We start from the raw sequence: 27,512 nt of genomic DNA, 5'->3' as shown, positions 1-27,512 counted from the left end.
GGCATGAAACTACCGTAGGGTTCTCACTGCACGACTGAGAATACTTAAAGGGAATAAAGCAAACAAGCCTGATGGAGTCCCTGTTGTGTTACGCTCTGGAGTCAGTACATTTCATATTACCTATCAGAAGAAAAGATCTCTTGCACACGTAGTCCCTCGTGACTGGAAAAAGAGCGCAGGTAATTTCTCCTAGTGTGAAACGTAATATAGCAGTTGGGAAGAACTGAAGGGCTTATTAATGACAGAGGATCCACATCGGTAGCAGTTTTGTCACTGGCTTTTTCACCAGGCAACCATGATTCTAGGATATGTGTCATACGTACTATTCACAGATGAGGCCACCTTCACACAGAGTGGTATCTTCAACTTTCGTAACAGTCGTGTATAGGATACGGTGACAGCAAATCATCAGCATCACTGTAGCCTGAATGTGTGGGCCGGGACAATTGGCTAGTGTATTTTGGGACCACTATGCCTTACACGTCGCCAAAAAGGCCGAAACTATCAGCGTTTCTTGCGGGTGACTTTGCCTCCCGTGCTGGGAGAAGTGGGAATAATGATTCGAAGTGTTATGTGGCTGCTATATGATGGTGCTCCAATCCACTTCGCAGTTAACGTCCGGACGCATCTCAATCGTGTCTTCTCTGGTCGATGGACTGGACTACGGAACCCAGTTGCATGGCCTGCTCGCTCACCGGATTTCGACCCGTGCGATTTCTGGCCATGGGGCCATCTCAAAAGTGTCGTGTATGCAGAGCCCATTCCGGACGTGGAGACACTGGAGCAGCGTATTCATGCTGCCTTTGGCACTGTTCGGATGCAGCCTGGCCGACGTGAACGAATGAGACAGAACATGCTACTACGCTTACACGCAGGCACTGAAGCACATGGAAACTATTTTCAGCACGTGCAGCGCGTACTAGATCGCAGTCTCTGTACCACTGTAAGATTGAATGAATGGTCTCTAGCATGGAAACCATGCATTTCCGGACATAAGTTCATTGTTCCGTATCCTCTCATCGATCAATTGCTAGAGCTTGTACACGGTGGAAAAAATAACCCTGGCGCATAAGCTGCGCGAGTTTGCTATGTTTGTGCCGTAAGAATGAGATTATTCCACTTTTATCTGAAGCTTGACTGGGAGGTTGCGATGAGCAGTACTTTTCCTCTTGTAATGAAGTTTCAGATTCAGACTTCACAAACATATTTTTTTAGGTTTTTGATAAATCAACAACTTGTTTAATTCGACTCCTGACTTGTATGGGTTATTACAGTGCCAGAATTGTCCGAGCATTAAGTGTCAGGAAGTCGCCTCAAGGTAGTTAGCTGCGTAGTAGGAGCGAACAACCAACTCCTCGCCGTCGTGGAATCATAAGAGCACTGGCTCAGCAATGTAATTGATAGAGCAGAGTTCACACAGGGTCTTCAAAAGCCGTGAGGCGTCGTTGACCCTGTTGGCAGTAGCCATTGCAGCAAAACACGTGGCAGCTTGTGGCCGCGGCAGAAAACAAATGTGTGTGAATTTCTAAAGCACCAAACCGCTATGGTCATCGGTCCCTAGACTTACACACTACTTAAGCTAACTTAGACTAACTTATGTTAAGGACAACACACACATCCATGCCCGAGGGAGGATTCGAACCTCCGGGGGGAGGGGCCGCGCAATACGTAACATGGCGCCTCAAACTACGCGGCTACTCCTCGTGGCACGGCACGGCAGGAAACGTCCAACAAAATATAGCCGACTGATAACCGAAATAAGATCACCCGGAATATCTTCTCAGTTGTGTGACTGATTGGAATTTTGATTGAAGTTCCCAGTTCATTACACTCAATGAGGAATGTGCAACAGAAACGAAAATATCAGTGGGTGTACCTCAAGGAAGTGTAACTGAGTCGATAATGTTCCACATATGCAACAATGGAAGGGGGATGACATGATGAGGGCGACACAACACCCAGTTCACGAGCGGAGAAAATCTTCAACCCGGGCGGGAATCGAAACTAGACCACCTACATGGTAGTCGAAGACCTTACCACTCAGCTAAGCAGGTGGACAGGATCACAAGCACTCTAATGCTATTCCCTCTATGCTGCTTTCTACAGGAGAGGCTCGTCACTGGGCGATTGTCAGATTGGTTCAAATGGCTCTGAGCACTATGGGACTTAACATCTGAGGTCATCAGTCCCCTAGAACTTAGACCTACTTAAACCTAACTAACCTAAGGACGTCACACACATCCATGCCCGAGGCAGGAGTCGAACCTGCGACCGTAGCAGTCGCGCGATTCCGGACTACAGCGCCTAGAACCGCATGGCCACCGCGGACGGCAGGAGGAGAGAGAGAGAGAGAGAGAGAGAGAGAGAGAGAGAAATATCTCACATGGAAATAACGTGGTATCATCTGCCATGGTATTATTTTGATCCCATAGGTTTTGGACAATCTGGTTATGCAGACCACTGTGAACTTTAACCTAGATATCACGTAGATAAGCATCTTGACACACTGTTGACCCCTCCAGTAATGGTCTGCCCCACTGTAGAGCGAATTACGTACAGGGTTATCCAGCTCCTCCTACTGCTGAGCTATATGCGACCTGGGGTGCCTTCAGGAAACATGCGCAAGATTTTCACATTCTCTTGCTCGCTACTTGCAAATTTACAGAAAAAAACACCTGGATCTCTTTATAGAAAATTTAATGTAATTATTTCGCTAGAGGCCATTGATTTTGAGTTATTCAAAGAAAATGCATTTGAGGGGCGCTTTTGTAAGTTTTTCTTGAATGATTCGAAAACTATGGTCTCTAGCGATAACGTACTCTAGTAGAAAATTTAACTACAGTAAATATCCTAGAAAAAAGTTCTGTTCATTTTCTCTGAAAGAGTAATAGTTTCCACATCGTGTGAAAATTTTGTGGCTAGTATTTGAAGGCATTGTGGGTTGCATAAAAATCAGTTGTAGGGGCAGCTGAATCATCTGTTTAATGCAAGTTAGTAGTGGGTCAGAGGAAGCCCCAGGTAGGAACATTTTGGTAGATGAGTTACAGTGCCGGCAGTTGCTTTACAATCAAGGAAATTTGCTGGGAACCTGGCGCAGAAACAGGGAAGGTAATTTAATTCTGGCGCAACTTGCGCCAGAGCATGAATAAGAAATCATTGTGTATGTACGTGTATTTTGATGTGTATGCAGAATAATATCGATGAGCTGCTATGGAAATGTAGCTGCAGATCACAGGTAATGCAACAGGAACTTCCCCACTTTCGCTACGCCCCCCTCTATTTTTCCAATATGGATTGTTGTTCTTCTGACTGCTGCTAGTACGTATCAAAACGACCAAATAGTATTTATGAATGGGTCTTCAGAATACGCGATTGCCTCTCGTAATACAAATCTTTTACTTCTGGCTGCGAAAATATTTTACGAGTGGCAACTGTCACAGATGAAACGGCCAGATTGCGCGCTGCTGCTCGCTTCGCACTCTTTAACCACCGCTGCTTCTCGGTGTTGACCGCACACGACAGCGCCCACCTTTTACACGCGCTCTCGTACGTCTTCGTCCTCGCAGTAATTGCGAGCCGTGCGGCGGAGACAGAGATACTGCACATTTCAGCACGCGTGCACACATAAATACGGGACTTTTCATTTAAAGCGCGCCTTTTGCCGACGCAATTTCGCTTCCTCCTCCTCCTCCTCCGCCTCCACCTGCAGTTGCGAGCTTACGTTTAATTTCGCAGGTTGCATCTGCTTGGTCCTCTCCCGTGCAGTCTTAGCGAAATTAATTTTCGTCCTCGGCGGTGCGGCGGCACAAACTGCCGCTGCGCGCCGTTGTTGGCCCCTGAGCGGCGGCGGGCACAACAGCGCCGCCGCAACATTCCGTCGCCAGAGCAGTGCCCTGGGGGGACACCCAGCCATACGTCGCGTAGGAGGCGGCGTCCTCCGTCTTGCTCGCTGGTGTGGTCAGCTGGTTCTGTCTGCTGGGTGGACGGTCGTGCGCCACAGCCTGAATTACTCTCGCGCCACGTCCGTCTCGTGGTGCAGCAACTGAAACGGGTGGGAAGGCAGGGGGGATGTTAATATCCCGTATAGTGGCTGCAGGTGGCGTGCTATGTGACGGTCGATAGCTGGCTGCAGGGTCCCACACTGCAGAACCCTGCTAGTAGTACGTAGAATGTAGTGCACCAATCGTGTCTCGCTTCCATGAAGGAAAAAAGAAAGAAGACTACAATTTCACTCATCTGTTCCTACCTCAATGTTGCCTAAAGTAAAAGCCACGCATAATTCCTTAAAACAAAAAAGATTGACTTTTGTATATTGCTTTCATGACCGTTGTAGCGGAACCTATTAAAGGCTTTACTTTACCGAAGTATGCGATACCCTCCATATTCAACTAGTTTAACGAGTATTTATGGTTATAGAAAAGTTATTGTGTATGTTAACAATGATTGCATAACATGTCTCCATAAACAGTCAACCCATTAAATTATACTGAATAACTGACCCACACAAAAGTTATGTGACTTGATCACTGAGACAGCAAATGTCATCATGTAAAAACGCTAAGTTCTTCTTAAATAATTAATATTAAGTATGAAAAATTGTGGCCAACTTACGTATTTTGGATCACCTTAAACAGAAAACCTATTTGTTCACTAGGACCGTTTTCACTCAGTATTCACGTAAACACTGCTATTTTAGACGAAAACCAATGTAATTCTTAATAATTCATGTTATTTACTTATTTATGCAAATTAGAGAAGTCAATTGACAAACTTCTAAAAAACGGCCTTTTTGTAACAAAGAATTGTTCTGTCAAGTCAACAAATCTGTCTGTCATTTTAATAACCTGTTAAATTATGTCACTCGATATAAATTAATAACTTTTCTGCACAAATTACGATAACAGATGAACATGTGGCTTATAAACTATATCTCTTTTTAGTAGTTCTTTGACAAGTTTATAAATAGAAGCAGCAAGAAGGGTCGGGAGCGGAGTCTGAATGTCACTTTGGTAAAGTGTATGTGTGTTATTGTTCGAGGTGGATAAACATTGCAAAGAACGTGTAAAAGAAGTGCTACTTTGTGTTGTGTTATTGTCTTTGGTGGGCAGTGGAATTAAGATGGCCACCAGAGTAATAAATATTTGAAGTTAAAATATTTGTTAGTTTCGCTCATTATTTATCATCAAAAGCACATCAAAAACACGGGACCTCATCTTTTTAGCCCTAGACAACCAGATTTGGAGCCAGCATTAGCATCGAGACACAGCAGCGAACCAGCAAGCAGCAGCGATTACCACAATGCATTTTAATGGCGCCAACCTAACATTAAGTGCTAACAAGCTCCGTAAATGGGAGTGAAATAGTGTGTTTATAGCAATATCTACGACTAGGTGACCATTACACCGCACTTAAACTAAAATCTTTTGGGTGATTAGGTCGTGCCATTACAGGCATTAAATTTTTCAACAACCAGTCGTTTCGATCCCTTCCTTTGAACCGTAGTTTCAAGTCATCTGGGGTCAACAAGGCTCCTGAATACTGTTTAAAGGCAGTGATGGATTACCATATAAATATTCTCCAACGATTTATTTTATAAAAGGGATTTTACAGAAAAATGGGAAAAGCTAACGTTTTAGCGAGCTGTGGTCGCATGAAGCTAATACCACTGGAGGAACTGTAATCTAAATCTGAAGTATGAAGCTTAAGCAACGCTTTAAAAATCAAGCCAGCAGAAACCACGACAAAGAGCAGGGCGTTCACACGCAAGTATGGCTTACAATGGCTCTGAGCACTATGGGACCTAACATCTGAGGTCATCAGTCCCCTAGAACTTAGAACTACTTAAACCTAACTAACCTAAGGACATCACACACATCCATGCCCGAGGCAAGATTCGATCCTGCGACAGTAGCGGTCGCGCAGTTCCAGACTGAAGCGCCTAGAACTGCTCGGCCAAAGCTTCCGGCTATGGCTTACAATAAAGAGCTTCGTAAGATGATGTAAACTTAAACCAGGAGGAGGCTTCTTTATGTAAACTGTATTAGCTGCCACTCTGCACACGACGACCGTCTGACACTGCTATGACATATAAAAGTATGACGCGTAACGGTCATGTGTGTAGGTGTCTCTAATGTATCTTGTGAGAGTCACCTCGTGTTTTCTTCTTTTTCTTCTTCTTATAAGATGTTCCGACTTGACAGAAGTCACCTTTTCTTTGGTCTTCCTGTATCTCTCTTTCCTTTACGTCTACAGTCTGTTGCATCCCTGACTATTATCTCTGCCCCCATTCCTTTTGTGTGCGTCTTCCATTTTCTTGTTCTGTATTCTATTTTTTCATGCACGCAAAATATGTTTAATTCTCTCTTTATTCAAAAGTCTTTATTTGATCTCCTTTTGATTTCCTTAAAAATTTAATTTCATTTTCGTCTTTCTTAGTTATTGTCCAGGTCTCATTCCCGTATGTGAATACAGATGTTACTATTGCTTTGCATATTTTTGTCTTTGTGTCTTTCTTGCCTTTACTAGCTAATGTTCTTGATTAACTTATTGGAGACGCCATTACCATATTCATAACTTACACCATATCATAGCAGCCGAAGGTGAGATACGTGTTGTACTGATCTTCTGCTTAGTTTTATTTTAGAACGTACTCGGTAATGTCCTTTAAAAGCGGTAACTGTGGTTTTATTTTATAATATTTTCAAATTATAGGGTTTGTTATGTACAAGTTATGGAGGACAAATTGTAAAACGTCCTCCGTTTTTTGTAAAATCTTTTGGTCATTGGCTTAGATGTGCTTAGTGCTTAGATGTTTCTAGGGACTCATTTTATTCCTGGCTTAACTTATTATTCCCATTTTCTAACAATGTCACCGATATAAAGTTGGTGAATGACTGCAGTTCAGTCGTATTCGTCTGTTAACTGCTCTTTCTCCTGTTCTCCATTTCCTGAAATAATTAAAACTTCATTATTTAAACACAAACTTTTCATCGCTTGAATTAAATGTTAGGGATAACCCGGTCTTTCCATGATATTTCACAGCCCAAGATGTGATAAAAGTCATGGGATAGAGATATGCACATATACAGACGGCAGTAATGTTGCATTCCCAAGGTATAAAGGAGTAGAGCATTAGCAAAACTGCCATTTGCAATCAGGTGGTTCATGGGAAAAGGTGTCAGACATGATTATGGAAGCACGACGGAACGTGGAATGGTAGCTGGAGCTAGACGCATGGGACATCCCATTTCGGACGTCGTTAGGGAATTCAATATTCCGCGATCCTCAGCGTCAAGAGTGTGCCGAGAATGCCAAATTTCCGTCGTTATCTCTCTCCGTGGACAACGCAGCGGCTGACGGCCTTCACTTAATGACCGAGAGAGTGGCGTTTGCGTTGTCAGTGTTGACAGACGAGCAACAATATGCGAAATAACCACAGAAATCAGTGTGGGGATTACGACGAACGTACCCGTCGGGACAGTGCTGCGAAGTTGGCGTTAATGGACTATGGCAGCAGATGACCGGCCCGAGTGTCTTTCCTAACAGCACGACTGCAGCGCTTCTCCTGGGATCGTGACCATATCGGTTGGTCCCTAGTTGGTAAGAGCTGATGGCAGGGTTCGATTGTGCCGCACCCCCACAAAGCCATCGACCCAAGTTGTCAACAAGATACTGTGCAAGCTGGTGGTTGATCGATAATGGTGTGGGCTATGTTTACATGGACTGGGTCCTCTGGACCAACTGATCATTCACTAGAAATGGTTATGATCGGCTACTTGGAGACCATTGAGCCATTCATGGACTTCATGTTCCCAAAGAACGACGGAATTTTTATAGATGATAATATGTGTTGTCATTGGGCTACATTTGTTGACAATTTCTTTGAAGAACTTTCTGAATAGTTCGAGCGGGTAATTTGGCCATCCAAATCGCTGACAGGGGACGTAGTCGGGAGGTCAGTTGATGCACAAAATCTTGCACTGGCATCATTTTCGCAATAATGGACGACTATGGACGCAGCGTCGCTCAGTATTTCTTCAGGGGACTTCCACCGATTTGTTGAGTCCATACCACATCGAGTTGCCGGATTACGCATCGAAAAAGGAGGGCCGACAAGATATTAGGAGGTATCCCATTACTTTTGTCATCTCAGTGTAACTATCAACTCCATCGAAAGCCTATTCAATTATCTACCGCACCATTAGAACACTGACACTACTTGGACGTCCATTCCTAAAACCATTTTGTTCCTCTAGTAAGAGAACGTTTGTGTCCCCTTGCCCCAACTAATTTGTAAGATTCTGCTAAGAAGAATATGTTATAGCATAAGACTTGACAGATTTCTGTTGGGTATTGTGGTAAGTCTGATGATTGCGCGAAGTTTCACCTGACGAGGAGGACACTGCTGTGGTTAGCACACTGGACTCACATTAGGGAGGTCGATCTTTTCAAACCCACTTCCGGCCATCTAGATTTAAGTTTTTTTATGATTTCGGAAAGTCGCTCCAGGCAAATTCAATGATTGTTGGTTTGAAAAGCGCAACTCGGATTTCCCTCCCCATTCTTTCCTAAACCTATCTTGTGCTCCGTCTCTAGGGCCTGTGTTGTCGACTGGGCGTTACCCTTTAATCTTATTTGCTTTTTAAGCCTCGCCTACTATTGGCCAATTGCTGCCGGTCTAGCTGGCTCTGCGGACCAGGGTCTTTGCCCATTTCATGCATGGTTATGACCCATCCAGCTTGTGAACACGCCGACTGGACATAGCGGCCATGTCTGTGTCACTGCCTGATTCGATATATGGACGGCTATGCAGGCAGCATGGTTCAATATTTCTTCAGGGGACTTCCAACGACTTGTTGAGACGCTCGACTTTGGAGGGGGGACCAAACAGCGAGGTCATCTGTCCCAACGGATTAGGGAAGGACGGGGAAGGAAGACTGCCATGCCCCTTCAAAGGAACCATCCCAGCATTTTCCCGAACCGATTTAGGGAAATCACGTAAAACCTAAATCAGAGTGACCGGACGCGGGTTTGAGCCGCCGTCCTCCCGAATGCGTGTCCAGTGTGCTAACCACTGCTCCACCTCGCTCGGTCCTTTTGAATCAACGCCACGTCCAGTTGCTGTACTATTCTGAAAAAAGGAGGTCCAAAATTCTCAGACTCTCTTAGGCAGGCCGTTGTCATTAATTACGTATTGATAATCGGGAGTAAAAGAAAAGTTGACGTTATCGAATCACGTCAGAATAAAAAGTGTTATCATGCTGTCAAGGTGGCTTTCTGGAGCTTATTTCTGTAACTTAACGCACACGTGTGGGTACGTACGTACTAGATGTCTTCCAAGAAATAACTTCATGAGCCTGCAGAATCCGAGAGTACTGCAAAATCACAAGGGGAAACTGACAATAACAACATCAGAGCAATGGGAGCACTTAGGAACTCTTACTGTCCTCATCAAGGCCTCTGACAAGTGGCTTCGACACTCTTTTTCACGGCAGTCTGTCATGGACAAGACACGTAGAATGTTTATCTGCCAAGGTCGGCCTGTCGCTCAACATAAAAAGAGCGGTGTCGCGTGAATGTTGAGTAGCCGATGTCACAGTTATATTCAGCCTATGCCGTGGATTCGCTCAGTACTGATAACCAATTATTCAAAATGACAGTCAGAATCGCATTATTTATTTTGCCGCCAACCGGTTTCAACCTGCGATGGGGTCATCTTCAGGCCAATGTACACCATTTGGTCGACCGCTGGAGTCGTCACCCTGCCTGTGCACGGTTGGTAACTATGCATCGCTCAGTACTGGTTTCTGGGTCCAAATTATATGGCAATGTCCCAACATTCGAGTTCTAGGGGCGTTCTGGATTCAAATATTCCATATAATTCCCCCCCCCCCCCCCCCGTCTTCTTCAAAATCCCCCCCCCCCCCCCGTCTTCTTCAAAACTGTATTTGCCAAGATAACCTCCGTTCAGTGGGAATGGCCTTACGCTACACTAGTGGGACGGCCTGCATGCCCGCATAGTACCACACTAGTGGTCGATGTCGGAGTTAACATCTGTTTGCGTCAGTAACCTCCCCATCATCAATGTACTGCTTCCCGCGAAGTCCATCGGTCACTGGGCCAAACACGTGGGCTCTCCCTGCTCTTTATGTTCATCCGTTACGTGGCGAGGAACCCAGCGGGCACACAAGAGTACGCGACTGGCGTGCGAGTGTGTGAGCACTACCAACAGAGACGTCCAGTTGCGCAGCGAGGTGTTTCATTGTGATCCGTCAGTCACCTCGAATGAGAGTGTCCGCATGTTCCAACACTGCAGGAGTCACAGCTGTTTGCGGCTGGCGGGTACGCGGGGGAGGTCTACGAGATCTTGTTGCGATGATGACAGACGCCTCGCCTAACCATTCGCCGAGCTTTTGTTCACTACCAGGGCTCCGTACACATTCTGCAAGCACCTACGAATTGCTCCGATGCTCTGGTGTTTCGCCAAAAGAAACTCAATGACAGTTCTCTGCTTGTAGCGCACCAGCGTAAGAGATGCCGTTTTGAAGGCTGCTTATAGCGCCGCCATCTATCGGAATTTCACGAAAGTATAGGGACTGAAGCGGGGATATTCAACAACGTCCCACATCAAATTACGCATTTTCAAACAAGAAAACGATGTGTTGCATTACTTATTGAATCCCCTCGTGAATACTAAGCAAGATCCATAACCTTCCGTACTGCGATACACGAATCTGTACGCTACTGCACTCTGCGGTGGGAGCAATGAACTCTTCAGCTACGAATGCGCATCTGATGCAGGACCCGACAACGGGTACGTACGCCGACAGAATTCGAGGCAGGAAGACAACTTTACCAGTACAAACATACCGAGGGCAAATATACGTGATACCTATCATGATGAAAAACTCTCATTCACTAGATTTTAGCTTGGAATACGATACACTAAATTATGAACCAGACATTTTCTACTAGCTTACCTTGTCGGAGTTATCGTCCATTGATCGTAGTGTCATTCTCCCATTTTCCTGCATCAGCGCAGGGGACATCGATCAAAATATACACAAACGACTCCAAAATAAGAGTGGGCACCGGTTTCTCTTACTTTTGCGTTGATTCATTACGTTGGGCTATGTTTAAGCTACCAGCTACCCGTGGTCTAGGCCGGCATGGTAGCTCAGCGTGTTCGGTCAGAGGATTAGCTGCCCTCTGTAATAAAAAAACTGAGTTACTAGATCAACAACGAACTGAAATGGGTGTCTTTCGACGTCCGCCCAGAGCAGATACAACGAACAAAATGAGATTTTTTTTTTTTTAAATGGGGTAACGTCTTTGATCCATAATCAAAACGTCTTCGGTCCCGGTTTCGATCCCCGCCACTGCCTGTATTTTGATAAATAATCAGCATTGGCGGCCGAAGATTTCCGGCATAAGAAGTCAGCCTCATTCTGCCAACGGCCTTGTCAAAGAGGGCGGAGGAGCGGATAGAGGTTCAGGGCACTCTCTTGTCCTAGGAGTGGGAAACTGCCCCTAAAGGCGGAAGAATCAGCAATGATCAACGACATGAGGATGCAGAAGGCAATGGAAACCACTGCATTAAAGACACGTAACGTGTATCCACAGGACATGTGGCCTGTAATTGAAGAAGTGTCATGATGATCTCTCCATTGGCAAAAGATTCCGGAATAGTCCCCCATTCGGATCTCCGGGAGGGGACTGCCAAGGGGGAGGATACCAACAGAAAAAGATTGAATAATCAACGAAAGGATAACGTTCTACGAGTCGGGGCGTGGAATGTCAGAAGCTTGAACACGGTAGGGAAACTAGAAAATCTGAAAAGGGAAATGCAAAGGCTCAATCTAGATATAGTAGGGGTCAGTGAAGTGAAGTGGAAGGAAGACATGGATTTCTGGTCAGATGAGTATCGGGTAATATCAACAGCAGCAGAAAATGGTATAACAGGTGTAGGATTCGTTATGAATAGGAAAAGAGGGTGTGTTACTGTGAACAGTTCAGTGACCGGGTTGTTCTAATCATAATCGACAGCAGACCAACACCGACAACGATAGTTCAGGTATACATGCCGACGTCGCAAGCTGAAGATGAACAGATAGAGAAAGTGTATGAGGATATTGAAAGGGTAATGCAGTATGTAAAGGGGGACGAAAGTCTAATAGTCATGGGCGACCCCTACTATATCTAGATTGAGCCTTTGCATTTCCCTTTTCAGATTTTCTAGTTTCCCTACCGTGTTCAAGCTTCTGACATTCCACGCCCCGACTCGTAGAACGTTTACTTAATCTTGTTGGACTTATTATGTAACTATATTTTGAAATTACTTTGCATATTGTTTCTGTTTATTGTTAGGAAGGTTAATTTGCATGTTTATGAGCGGGGCGTTACTATGCTAAAGTTTTAGTAGTTGGTTTCGTGAAAATAATCTATAATTTGCCGTTTAAGTATAGGAGTGTAAGTTAATTTCCGTCAGACTTGTTTGCTGTTCGTTGTTTTGTAAATGTTTGGAGGGTACATGCGCTTCCGCGGATCTCCCTTTCCAGTCCCAAATTAAGTAGTATACGAGTATTGTCGTTCTTTGATTTCGTGCCTCGGCGGCGGTGTCGCCGAATTAGGAAGTTGTTTCCTCGTGTTTCTATCATTGTAACGTTCTTGTGGGAGTGTGACGAAAACCTTTGCGCAAACTGAATACTGACTTCCTTGATTTGTTAAACAAACGGGGGTTTAGCTGTCATTATCATTTTAATAGTGTTATGGGTAGAGCAAATCAACGCCTGCGGTTCATTGGCAGAACACTTAGAAGGTGCAACAGGTCCACTAAAGAGATTGCTTACACCACGATTGTCCGCCCTATTCTGGAGTATTGCTGTGCAGTGTGGGATCCGCATCAGATGGTCATAGTGGGACTTAACACCTGCGGTCATCAGTCCCCTAGAACTTAGAACTACTTAAACCTAACTAACCTAAGGACATCACACACATCCATGCCCGAGGCAGGATTCGAACCTGCGACTGTAGCAGTTGCGCGGCTCCGGACTGAGCGCCTAGAACAGCGAGACCACGGCCTTGTCAAAGAGGGCGGAGGAGCGGATAGAGGTTCAGGGCACTCTCTTGTCCTAGGAGTGGGAAACTGCCCCTAAAGGCGGAAGAATCAGCAATGATCAACGACATGAGGATGCAGAAGGCAATGGAAACCACTGCATTAAAGACACGTAACGAAGATATACGTGTACTGGGCGTCTTAGAGACTCCACAATTTCGACGCAAATCAGGTCGCAGATGGCAGGTTCAAATGTACACCTATAACCCGAAGGGCTCCTCAGCGCGTAATAAGAGAGTGTGCAGATAAAAACACGCACACACACACACACACACAGCCCCAAAAGCGGTCACTGGAAGGCATAAAGGAACGGTATTCCTGGACAGCTCACATCGAGGCAGATACACAGTCTTTAAGTACGATGCTTCCATCAGAATTTCTAAAATCATTGGGGGAAGTGGCAACAAAACGACTATTCACGTTGGTGTGTAGAATATATGAGTCTGGCGGGTACCATCTGACTTTCGGAAAAGCATCATCCACACAATTCCGAAGACGGCAAGAGCTGACAAGTGCAAGAATTATCGCACAATCAGCTTAACAGCTCATGCATAGAAGCTGCTTACAAGAATAAGATACAGAAGAATGGAAAAGAAAATTGAGAATGCGCTAGGTGACGATCAGTTTGGCTTTAGGAAAAGTAAAGGGACGAGAGAGGCAATTCTGACGTTACGGATAATAATGGAAGCAAGGCTAAAGAAAAATCAAGACACTTTCATAGGATTTGTCGACCTGGAAAAAGCGTTCGACAATATAAAATGGTGCAAGCTGTTCGAGATTCTGAAAAAAGTAGGGGTAAGCTATAGGGAGAGACGGGTCATATACAATATGTACAACAACCAAGAGGGAATAATAAGAGTGGACGATCAAGAACGAAGTGCTCGTATTAAGAAGGGTGTAAGACAAGGCTGTAGCTTTTCGCCCCTACTCTTCAATCTGTACATCGAGGAAGCAATGATGGAAATAAAAGAAAGGTTCAGGAGTGGAATTAAAATACAAGGTGAAAGGATATCAATGATACGATTCGCTGATGACATTGCTATCCTGAGTGAAAGTGAAGAAGAATTAAATGATCTGCTGAACGGAATGAACAGTCTAAAGAGTACACAGTATGGTTTGAGACTAAATCGGAGAAAGACGAAGGTAATGAGAAGTAGTAGAAATGAGAACAGCGAGAAACTTAACATCAGTATTGATGGTCACGAAGTCAATGAAGTTAGGGAATTCTGCTACCTAAGCAGTAAAATAACCAATGACGGACGGAGCAAGGAGGACATCAAAAGGAGACTCGCTATGGCAAAAAAGGCATTTCTGGCCAAGAGAAGTCTACTAATATGAAATACCGGCCTTAATTTGAGGAAGAAATTTCTGAGGATGTACGTCTGGAGTACAGCATTGTATGGCAGTGAAACATGGACTGTGGGAAAACCGGAACAGAAGAGAATCGAAGCATTTGAGATGTGGTGCTACAGAGGAATGTTGAAAATTAGGTGGACTGATAAGGTAAGGAATGAGGAGGTTCTACGCAGAATCGGAGAGGAAAGGAATATGTGGAAAACACTGATAAGGAGAAGGGACAGGATGATAGGACATCTGCTAAGACATGAGGGAATGACTTCCATGGTACTAGAAGGAGCTGTAGAGGGCAAAAACTGTAGAGGAAGACAGAGATTGGAATACGTCAAGCAAATAATTGAGGACATAGGTTGCAAGTGCTACTCCGAGATGAGGAGGTTAGCACAGGAAAGGAATTCGTGGCGGGCCGCATCAAACCAGTCAGTAGACTGATGACAAAAAAAAAAAGTTTAAGCTCTTGGCAGTAGCCAGCATTTTCATTTCCGATATTAGATATGATTTAGATATGCAGCAAATCAATTCGAAGTCATCGCCACTGTTATTTATTTACAGAGCGCCCTGGAAAACCTTGAAAATCAAGGCAGGCACTACAAAGCAATCTGCCATGTGTTTGAAGTACTTAAATTGAACTACCAGTGTGAATGCCAAAATAAACTGTGCAGTTCTTATGAACCACGGGACACTCTAGCATTTCACATTATAAGTTGGTGCACCACCTGGCCAGTTGATGACTAATTTAAAGTCACTAATCTATTGCATCTGGTGGCTCGAAGTGGAAAGCCGATCAGGAACGGAAACATATGTGGCAGACGTCGTAACAGTTGAAAGTAAGACATTAACGCTTCACACCATCCATCAATACAATCAAAATCGTGCGTTCCAGGTACCTTTATACATACATCGGATTAAATGTTAGGGATCTTCGTACTGCAAAGAACAGCCAAATAAGGTTGCAGGCCTCAACCTTATGATACTAGAGCGTTCGTACTATGATGTGGTAACCTCCTTAAGGGCTTTAAAAGAGCAGGATTTTCAACCACGGTCGATTACGTCAGTACTGCTAGGTTTCTGAAAGAAATCCAGATCGAGAACAGATGTACAGATATAGAAAAATTCACTCGATAAAAATCCCCTCTCTCAAAACGCCAGTGAGAAAACTTTCCGCATCAATTAGCACATCGTGTTATAAATTATGACAGTTGGACTGGGCTTAATATTTAGGGTACATAAGAGGGCTACCGTCGAGAAACACACTTAATATCATCTGATGAGCGGCTGTCTGCCACATCATTTTCCATGTGACTGTATATGACATTCTGTACAATGTATAACGGAGGTAGCACCTGGGAACGATAGCTTTTATGATACTGTAAACACTGGAAAGAAATAGTTCGTTACACGTGAAATCCGGTTTCGCGGGACAGAGAGGATCAGGTTGAAGGAAGGGGCCAAGATCAGTCACTGTTAGTTACACAAGAACACACAACTTTATTCCTCGAAAACCATTGCACAGTTTTTAAAACAACAAGGATCAATTCACAGCTGAGGGCCCAAGTAACTTCTAAATAACAAAGTTCAAATAATTCCTTTTAAAACACAAGGATTTAGAGAAACGGCTGAAGGCCTTACTTAAGTAAAATTAAAATATCTTCTCGGCTAAAGGCCCAAATAATGTTTCATATCAGCAAAGGAAGTTCTTTAAGAGGCAAGAATTTACGAATCTCAACTAAAAGCCATATTAAGGAAAATTCAAATTAATTGTTCGGCTCAAAACCCAATAATTTTTCAACATAATAAAAGGCAACCTTTAAAGACAAGCATTTACGCAGTACAACAGAAAACAATCTTAAGAAAGCTTGAAATGTCTTGACCGTTGAAGGCCCACACAATTATTCAAAATAATTAAAGGAAAACCTTAAGATAAGAATTTACACAGTACGGCTGAGGACGACAGATTTTAAAACAAACGCGGCTGAAGCCCTAAATACAGAGCAGACAATAATTTTAAATAAGACACGGCTGAAGATCTAAGACTGAACATAGAACAGACAAAATTAATACGTGGCTGAAGGCCTGGCACAGTACTCGCGACAAAATAAAGTCACAATCACAAACAGTGGTGCTCAGAAGTGTTCCATGGGTCGGCCTGGGGAGGAAACTAACAAGGTTAGGTGAGACAGGCAGCCAAGCGTAACACTAAATAATCGGGTGGCAGCAGGACATAGGGACGGCTGACGAATCAACCCACAACCTAATCAACTCACTTCCACCCGAGCAACGCAACGACAACCGAGAATATCAGCGAGGACGAAGACCGCAGCAGCACTACGTCTTAATAATTGGCATCTAAACAGTCATGGCACACTCTCTCGCAACCGACCGACTGGCTACTCCAGTATGCAGACAGCATTCATCTGCTCAGCGGAAATCACAGAAGCTACACACAGTTGCACGTAAACACTTGCACCAAGAACTCCGACAATCCTAAAGCCAATCACCGTGGAATGACAAGGAGAAATGACAAGTCACACACACAGAGTTCCATAAGCGGTCGGCGACCAAATACACGTCGCCCGATGAGGTGACCGACCGAACGACGACCAACCAGTGGTGCTCGCCTCTCAAGTCTTCTTCCGTCGGACAGGCGAGTACTGGCTGTCTGCACCTCACCGGCGCTCCGTTCCCGACTTCACTGCTGCTGCGCCCCGACTGAGCTCCCAACTGAACTGCAGACACACGACGACCCGGAAATGCTATCGCTCGGTCCAGAGACTTATCGATAAGCGCTGCTGCTGCCACTCACGGGCAGGTAAGGCAGGGTGTTAGTGACCCCAGTAAATGGAATAAGAAAACGAGGCGTCAGTACCCTAAGCGAAGATGACAAACAATAAACGGGATGAACACGAGTCGCACACGGCTCAATACGTCATAGAAAAATAGTTTGTATATTTACTGAGCTGTGGCGTCTTTTGTGAGGGCGCGCGCTATCCTACTGGCGCCACTTCTGCGAGCGTTCCCTCGATCTGGCCCTCGTATCATCCTCGCTTGGTTAGCGTTTCCTCAGGGACTGTGTGGTAGTGAGTTGCTGTGGGACACGGAGATGGACGGGTGTGCTTGTGTGCTCGGCCTCCTGACGATTGCAGCGAGCTGAAACCGTTGACCGTGGGGCTAAGGGGCCCGCGTTTTTCTGCAGCGTTGACCGTTACCTTCTTGGCATTTATTTGAAATTATGTATGAAGACTGTTCAGTAAGCACCGTACTTAAAGACTGTGTATCTGCCTCGATGTGAGCTGTCCAGGAATACCCTTCCTTTATGCCTTCCAGTGACCGCTTTTGGGGCTGTGTGTGTCGATGTGGAGGCTTCTGTAAGCGCCAAGCCAGTATTTGAAATTTTCAGCTGGCACTTGAAATCATTGGTTGTTATTGTTGAGTATTTGACACTGCTGATTATGATGTCCGTTATTTTTAGACCTTATCGGCCTTCCCGGAGTCAGTTATTGAATTTGACCCGTCGCTAAAGTTTGCGCTCTTAACCGAAAGTTACACACACGTCTTGGCTATGTGTGTGTGTGTGTGTGTGTGTGTGTGTGTGTGTGTGTGTGTGTGTGTGTGTGTGTGTGTGTGTTTGTGCGTGTTTTTATCTGCACACACTCTTATTACGCGCTGACGAGCCCTTCGGGTTATAGGTGTACATTTTAACCTGCCATCTGCGACCTCATTTGCGTCGAAATTGCGGAGTCCATTAGTCTCTAAGACGCCCAGTAAACGTATATCTTCGTTTACTTAATCTTGTTGGACTTATTATGTAACTATATTTTGAAATGACTTTGCATATTGTTTCTGTTTATTGTTAGGAAGGTTAATTTGCATGTTTATGAGCGGGGCGTTACTATGCTAAGGTTTTAGTAGTTGGTTTCGTGAAAATAATCTATAATTGGCCGTTTAAGTATAGGAGTGTAAGTTAATTTCCATCAGACTTGTTTGCTGTTCGTTGTTTTGTAAATGTTTGGAGGGTACATGCGCTTCCGCGGATCTCCCGTTCCAGTCCCAAATTAAGTAGTATACGAGTATTGTCGTTCTTTGATTTCGTGCCTCGGCGGCGGTGTCGCCGAATTAGGAAGTTGTTTACTCGTGTTTCTATCATTGTAACGTTCTTGTGGGAGTGTGACGAAAACCTTTGCGCAAACTGAATACTGACTTCCTTGATTTGTTAAACAAACGGGGGTTTAGCTGTCATTATCATTTTAATAGTGTTATGGGTAGAGCAAATCAACGCCTGCGGTTCATTGGCAGAACACTTAGAAGGTGCAACAGGTCCACTAAAGAGATTGCTTACACCACGATTGTCCGCCCTATTCTGGAGTATTGCTGTGCAGTGTGGGATCCGCATCAGATGGATCTGACGGATGATGGTTCAAATGGCTCTGAGCACTATGGGACTTAACACCTGCGGTCATCAGTCCCCTAGAACTTAGAACTACTTAAACCTAACTAACCTAAGGACATCACACACACCCATGCCCGAGGCAGGATTCGAACCTGCGACCGTAGCAGTTGCGCGGCTCCGGACTGAGCGCCTAGAACAGCGAGACCACCGCGGCCGGCTCTGACGGATGACGTCGAAAACGTTCAAAGAGGGTCGCTCGTTTTGTATTATCGCGAAATAGGGGAGATAGTGCCACAGACATGATACGTGAATTGGAGTGGCAATCATTAAAACAAAGGCGTCTTTCGTTGCGACTGGATCTTCTCATGAAATTTGAATCACCAGTTTTCTCCTCGGATTAAAAACATTATGATGGCACCCACCTAAATAGGACAAATAACCATCACGATAAAATATGAGAAATGAGGGCTCGCACAGAAAGATTTAAGAGCTCGTTCTTCCCGCGCGCCGCTCGGAAGTGGAACGGTAGAGAGACAGCTTGAAGGTGGTTCACTGAACCCTCTGCCGCGTATTTTACTGTGAATAGCTGAGTAAGCACGTAGATATAGATGCGGGGGCCCTGTATTTTATGTTAAGTACTTAACTTGATTCATGTGTAACAGGCTTGTGGCCAGTCAGTGAAGTAATACTGTTTGCTTCGGTTTTTACACGTGAGTAGCGTTTGGCCAGCTTGGCCGTTTCTTATCTATATGAGAGTAGAATAACCAGTCAGATCTACGCATTGTAATGCCTTTTATTTCACGTTTGTGTGACTTATATTCAAGTTCTGTTGTGAGATTAGCCCACAATTGTGATGCAAGTGCCGGCCGCGGTGGTCTAGCGGTTCTCGGCGCTCAGTCTGGAACCGCGCGACCGCTACGGTCGCAGGTTCGAATCCTGCCTCGGGCATGGATGTGTGTGATGTCCTTAGGTTAGTTAGGTTTAAGTAGTTCTAAGTTCTAGGGGACTGATGACCACAGATGTTAAGTCCCATAGTGCTCAGAGCCATTTTGTGATGGAAGTCGCGCAGACAGAGCGCTTCCGCAGGTTTATTTAATAAATTTACAGTTTGTAATCTGGACACAGTTGTATTGCACAGTTGACATCTTCTTCGAGTACCTTTTGTAATTTTGCGTAGATGCGAATGTCCTTATGCATGGTGATTTTAATTTAAAAGCCTTAACTATCTGTACGTATTTGGCAAGACTCTTGGTAACTGTTAGTCGGTTTATGATAGAACTGTTATTTAATAAAAATATTTATTTGGAAATGATAAATGACGCATCCTTATATTAATCCCGATCCTTGCCCTGAGTCTGAATTGGTAGCCGCAGAGCGTGGTGACTTTCTGTTTGGCATAGGGGGCGGGATGCTGTGGATGAAGTTGTCTACCCTTATTTCATTTATCATTCATCATCATCATCATCTTGGACAGTTTCCGGCCACTGGCTGGGTCTGTCGGGAACACAAGCCTCTCCATCGTGTTCTGTCTTTCCACCATTCCCCCTCTTCCACCTTCGTCCACCTTCGTCACACATTCCTTCACTCCCTTCACCCATCTATCTCTTGGTCTTCTTCTGGGCCTCTTCCCCTCCAGTTGCAGATCAAACATCCTCTTTGGAATTCTTCCCTCATCCATTCTCTTCATGTGTCCGTACCACTGCAGTCTTGATTTTTCTATCCTGTCCTGTACAGGTTCCTCCTTTAGTCTTTCCCTCACATACACAATTCGCTATCTGTCTCGTCTTGTTACACCCAACCTGCTCCTCTGGAAATTCATGTCACTAGCCTGTATTCTACTTTTGTCGCTTTTGTGCATTACCCAAGTCCCACTTCCGTATGCCAATATGGGGACAAAGTAGGTTCGGTATATAATTCCCTTGGATTTCTGTGGCACCTCCTTGCTCCAAATAAGCCCCCTAATGCATTTGTAGAACTGCCCTGCTTTTCTGAACCTTTCATTTCTTTTCCATTGCGTTTCCCCCCTTACTTTCAATCACGTTTCCCAGGTACTTGAAGTTCTCTACCACTTGTAGTTTTTCCCCTCCACAAGTTATATCCACATTTGGCCTATTCTTCTTTCTTGTTGTGACAATTATTTCACTTTTCTTTGCAGAGAAATGCATTCCATATTGTGCTGCCGTTGCCTCCCATACATCTAACTGCTCTTGCACCTCCTTCTCGCAATTTCCCCATAACATCAGGTCATCGGCAAAAAGCACTGCTTTCATTTTATGATCTCCAATTGCATCTGATACTTGCTGTAGGATTTCATCCATAACAATAATAAACAATAAAGGCGAAAGTGCATTTCCCTGTCATTTATCATTCCATTCAGTTATTGCACTTATACATTTGTCATTCCATGAGTTATTACATTAATACTTTTGGTTGTTTTCAGGAGGCCACTGCCTATCTTGGATTCCAGGGGGCGCCCCAGGATGTCGCTTCTTAAGAGGGAGCATCTGTAGTACGAATTTAAAGTTTGTGGCCTGCCTATAGAAGGTAGCGTCCCAGAATTTGCAGCAGCTGGACAGTCCGCTTTACCTTTCTTTGGACACCATCGGCGAGGTAGGTGCCTCTCATTCTATTATTTGAGCCGCGTTAGATAGTGTGCAACGTAATGTGTCTTTCCTACAGGGCATCTAACCCAACATTAAACTGTCTTGTAGGATCCAGCGGCACCTGGCTCATTGGGGGAATACTGTCATGGATTTGTCACTTTAAACTTAAGGAATCCGAGGAGGAAGGGGTTAAACAGTTACTTAATCGGGTAAGGGACTTACAGGCTAGGGCGGCATCCCTGGGTTTAGAGAGCGAGGGTGAGGGGTCGGAGCGGAAAGTCTTAAGTCGTAATCTGCTCCTTGATGATAAGCGGTCTGATGGCCGAGGTCTTGGTAGTTTACCCTCTGATTACTTCGCCAAATTGTCGAAACCTATCACAAGCTTCCTTACCGGCATATCTGAGTTGTCTATTGATGATTTACATCAAGTTCAGCAAGTGCTGTGACAGCTTGTCCTGTTCGAGTCCCATGCTGATGCCCTGCGCTCTGCACACATCACACCACTTGATTCTTTCGTTGCTTTATCCATTGCTCGAATTATAGACAAAAAGTTATCGCCACGTGTGCACAACGAGCTTGAGCGGATATATTATTGGCGAGTGAAGGCAGCTTCCGAGACATTGACCAAATATGTTGAAAGAGTGCTGTGTCAGCACTCGATATGGGGCTACCGAATCTGATGGTATCTCCAATATTTTAGAAGGCGATGGGTCTCGCTTGGTGTTCGAGCACTGCCCGATTAATTTTGATGAGTTTCAGGAATTGCTAGAATCAGTTGAGGCACTGACCTACTCTGACGAGCAGCGCGGATCAGTTTGATGTCTACCATTGACACCTTTTACTCTGCGGGTAACAAATCACGATCCGAATCTGACTGGTCCATTGCAAGCGTTGTTTCTGTTGCGGTGCGAGAGACCACCTTGTGCACGAGTGCCCTGTTGTGAGAAGCCGCAGGTTTAACAGCTGACGCCATGGGGGGTGGGAAGTTGATCGTGCCAGAGAGTGTTACCGTTTCGTTTTACACGTATTCGTGTTAAGGAAGGATCTTCCCTGTCTGTGACCGTGTTGGACAGGAACCACTTTGCGCGTTATTGGACTGTCAGTTCGGTCTCCTTACTTGCTTACAAATGGTACCTGGCGTATGGCCACTTGTGTAAATTGTCTCCCATGCCATCGTCTTCCCACAGATGTCGTGCAGACAATGATCGGAAAGAGTTGACTCTGGCTGGCAAGGTACACGGTAGTTTATCTGTTTGTAACTTCTAATGGCCGGACAGACTTCTCGCAGTTAGGGACTTGGAGATGAGTTTGTTGCTCGACTGTGATTTGTCTAGCGGACCGGGCTGATCCTTGATTTTGGGAGTGGTGCTTTGTTCTTTAAATTCTCTCTGCTCTTATCGCGTTCCGAGCTTCAGTAATTCTGTAAGTTGCTAATCCGTTGAGTTTGCGGATAGTCATCTTCGGCCAGAACAGGCGAGACAGTTGTTGGATCTGTTCCAGGAATTTCTTACTCATTTGAGTCAATATAGTATTTGTCTGCTTGACGATGTTCCAGTTCTACAGGCCCTTACTGTCTTTCGCCGCCTAAAATCAAAAGTTTGAGCAGAAGATCAGTGCTATCTTGTGGGATGCAGTGATTATGCATTCCACTTTACCGTATGTTTGTGTGGCCGAGCCGTTCTAGGCGCTTCAGTCTGGAACCGCGCGACCGCTACGGTCGCAGGTTCGAATCCTGCCTCGGGCATGGATGTGTGTGATGTCCTTAGGTTAGTTAGGTTTAAGTAGTTCTAAGTTCTAGGGGACTGTTGACCTCAGATGTTAAGTCCCATAGTGCTCAGAGCCATTTGAACCATTTTTTACCGTATGTTTCACCAGTATTCCTGGGACAGGACTATAGGCCGGTAGTTGACTACAGGGTTCTAAACAATTGTCTCGAATGAAAAACAGCCCACAGTTGTACTAAATTATGTTTATTTTAAACCTTGACCATGGTTTCTGCTATAACAATATAGCCTACTTCAGAAGTCATGCACACTGATAAATGAAAAATGTCTTAGCCCAGCGGCTGCGTCAAGACCAATAAAATAACTTCAACAGACATAAGTCTGTTTCGAACATAAGTAAAGTTACATATGGCACCGTATGTAACTTTACTTATAGCAGAAGCCTTAGTCAAGGTTTGAAATAAACGTAATGTAGTGCAACTGTGGGCTGTATTTCATTCAAGACAATTTCGTAACGGTCGCTGTTGTTGCAGCCACGATGAAACTGATGTTCTAAACAATGTCGTTTTGCGTTCAGCCTCCTTGTCCGATTTTCACAACTGTTTTACATGGTTTTCTGGTGCAAGTTGCTTCACCGTGCACGACTTGAGTCAAGCCTGTTACCAGGGTCCCTTGATTGAAGAATCTAAAAGTGTCACTCCTTTTTCACGGACTGGAATTCGGCTGGAGTGCCGTCGGGACTGGCAACTGAAGCCGCTCTCCTTTCTCGTTTATTTGATCGCGTCTTTGGCGACGTGGTATTTTTGCGTGTTTGCAGCTACCTTGATAATGTAGTATTCGAGGAACACCTTTCCCACCTTGGTCAGGTGTTGTCCAGACATCGTTCTGCCGGGTTAACGGTGAGGCCGCCCAAGATTACCCTCGCCAGACGCCAGATCTCATTTTTGCGTCACCTCGTTTCAGGTGGACGAGGAACGAACAACGGACGTAATGAAATTTCCTCAGCATGGGAGTAAAGTGGAGATGGCCAGGTTTATAGGAATGCCCAATTATTTTCGTAAATTCGTTACCAATTTCGCTCAACTTGCTGCCCCCTTTAACAATTTGTGAAGGAAAGGAGGGTGCTTTGTGTGGGGAGAAAGTCAGCACTGTATTTTTGAGGCTGTTAACACCACTATTACTAATCCTCCGACATTGGCTGTGTCTGATTTTGGCAAGAGATTTATTGTTCAGTCTGACGCTTCGAACGCTGGCGTCACCGCGGTTTTTCTCCAGAAGGATGTTGGTGAAAGACGTCATTTAGCTTTAGCCTCGAGGAGACTGACGGGTCCCAAACTTAGGTATTCGCTGTATGTGTGTGAGGCCTTAGCCATTCTATTCGCCCTTGGAAAGTTCAAATTTTATCCTGAGCACAGAGAATTTGATCTAGAAACCGAAAGTCAAGAATGGAGTTGGGTTCTGGCCAGGTCCAAGAAAACTGGTAGGATTGCGAGATGGGCTCTCCGCCTATCAGTCTTCCATTTCAAGGCAAGTCACTTTAAAGCCTACAACAACCTGTAGCAAACGTGCTTAGTCGCATGTTTGGAGAGGAGGATCTGGGAGCTGAATGTGAAGCTGGGGAGCCTCATGATATTGTGTGAGGTGTGTTAGCCGAAGTATCGCAATTGTCTGGTAGCCTTAAGGACAAGCAGGATCAGAATCCGTTGTGGGGACCAATTAGGAGGCAAGCGTTATTCACAGAGTGTGTTCCGAAGTATTTATTAAACGATGGGGTCTTGTGCAAACAAGGTGACCTCATTGAGCCAAAATTTGCCTTCCTGTTGAGTTAGTTCCCTCCATCATTCATTATTTCCATAACTCTTTCGTGAGTGGTCATTTGGGCCTTTACAAAACCTTGACGAAGGTATGTGGGAAATTCGCCGTTTAGTTAATGAGTGCAAGTAGTGAAAGAAGAGTAAAGCGAACACTAACTCGCTCAGGGGGCTGCTGCAATCCTAGCGAGAGCAGCATCCTACAGTTTAACTCTTTATTGATTTCGTGGAACCATTCCACGTACTACGAGGGGCGACCGTTACATCTTGGTAGTTGTCATGCTTTCTCTCAGTTTGCATAACCTAACCAACATCAATTTGTGGTTTGGCCTCCCAAGGTCCTTGTGAGTGATAAAGCTTTGGCCTCTGTCTCCAGGCAGTTTAGACAGTTCTGTTTCCAAAATGCCAATAGGCTTATTACCACTACGCCGTTTTTGCGGAGAGAGCCAGTCGTAATCGTAAAGAGACCTTAACCTTATACCACGCCAAGTGTCCGAGAAAATGGGATGCCACTCTCCCCTGGCTCAACTTTGCGTTCAGTTCCGCCCAGCATGAGGTATCTGAGGCTGTTACTGCCGCTCTTACTTTAGTGTATCCCCTTAATTCTCCCCACTCCAACTTGTGGAATATTTATGACCTTTTACCCACATCGACCACTCTGGGTCTCCTCAAGTAGAGTTGGCAGCGTTCTAGGCAAAATATTGCATTGGTTCACGGCTATCAGGCAGGGCACTGCAATCTTGGCAGTCGACTCTTTCTGTGTAAAGTGGGAGATAAGGTTTTCGTTAGAAACTTTGTGGGGTGAGTGCAGAGTGGTCTTGGTAATCTGACCTCTCACTTTGGGGTCCGTGTTCCATCTTCAAGGTTGTGGAGCCAGTTAATTTACTAGTCAAGGAGTTAGCCACTGGAAAGACCTTCCGAGTTCATCTTAGTCAGGTGAAGCTTGTTAATTAATGTTTCTTTCCTTCTTGGTGTGGAGAGGAGGGTTGGGGGGGGGGGGGGGGGAAGGGCGATCTTCCGGCGTGAGTGGGGGAGGTTGAGCAGTGGCGGTTTCTGTGGTGGTGCGCGCGCGATTCTACTAGCGCCATTTGAGCGCGCGTTCAATCGATCTGACCTTCGTCGTATCATCTTCGCTTGAGTACATGTTGTCTCTGGGACTGTGTGGTAGTGATTAGCGTGTGGGACACGGAGCTAGACGCGTCTGCTTCAGCTCTCGGCAGCCTAGCGACCGCAGCTAACTGAAATCGTTGAGTGTTCGGTTAAGGGGGTCGACATTTCCCTACAGCGTTGACTGTTGCTATCAGCGAGTTTAGCAGCAAGGTGCGGCTTTTGTTGCGTGCAATCTGGTTACGTAGAGCATCAGTTAATTGTAGTTTGCGAAATACACCGAGGTGTATCAGACAACTTGTTGCCAGCTGCGAGCAGGAGGACAGTATTATGCGGTGCCTACCTGGAGTCCTGAGGCTATTGGCCTCCTTGGCATTTATTTGAAATTATGTATGAAGGCTGTTCAGTAAGTTCTGTACTTAAAAAGAGTTGATTCTCCCGCAGAGAGAGCTGCCGAGGAATGCGGTTCCTTTATGCCTCTCAGTGACCCCTTTCGGGTCTGGTTGAGTCATTCTGGAGGTTTTGTGAGTGCTAAGCTAGTACTTGCAATTTTCACCTCGAATTTGAAATATTGTTTTTTATCATTGAGTACTTTATACTACTGATTGTAATTTCCGTTTGTTGTAGACTATATAGACTTTTCTGGGGGAGCTATTGGATTTGTCTGTTACTTAAGTTGTGTGCGCTAAGGCTTAAGGTACGCACGTGTGGATGACGTGTGTGTGCAAGTTTGTATTTGCTCACTCTCTTATCTCCGCGCTGAGGAGCCCTCCTAGTCACAGGTGTACATTTTAACTGATCATCTGCTATTTCGTGTGTGTCCAAATTACAGTGTCCATTCGACTCTAAGAGGCCCCACTAGAAGTATAGTTTGTCATATTTGATCTTATTGGAATTAGTATGTAATTATTTTTTAAAAATTACCTAGTACATTGTTTCTCCTTATTGCTAGGAATGTTAACTTGCATGCTTTTGGGCGGGGCGACCCAATACTGAAGTTTTAACTGACAGCTTCCTTTAAAATAATCTTTAATTGGTCGTTTAAGTATTGCTGTGTGTGTTAATTTCTATTAAACTTGTTTGCTGTCTGTTGCTTGATGTATGTTGACAGCTTTGTATCGGCAGCGGTTGACGCGTTGCTGTTTTGCTGGTCTGGGGCAAGGACGCGTGTTCCTTCTGCTTCGGCGTCTTTCTCGTCATCGCACGAAGTTAGGTGTTGGTGCGTCACACGCGCTTCTGCGGATCTCCCGTTCTAACCTCAAGTCGAGTAGTTTACTATCATTCTTTGGTATCGTGCAGAGACGGGCGTGTGGCCGAATTAGGAAGTAATTTACTCAGTGTTTCTATCATTGCAATGTCCTTTTGGGCTTCTGATGAAAGCCTTTGAGCCAACTGAGTACTGAGTTTCTT

Source organism: Schistocerca americana, chromosome 3 (genome assembly GCF_021461395.2).
Source record: "Schistocerca americana isolate TAMUIC-IGC-003095 chromosome 3, iqSchAmer2.1, whole genome shotgun sequence".
Lineage (NCBI taxonomy): Eukaryota > Metazoa > Arthropoda > Insecta > Orthoptera > Acrididae > Schistocerca > Schistocerca americana.
This window is presented reverse-complemented; position numbering follows the sequence as displayed.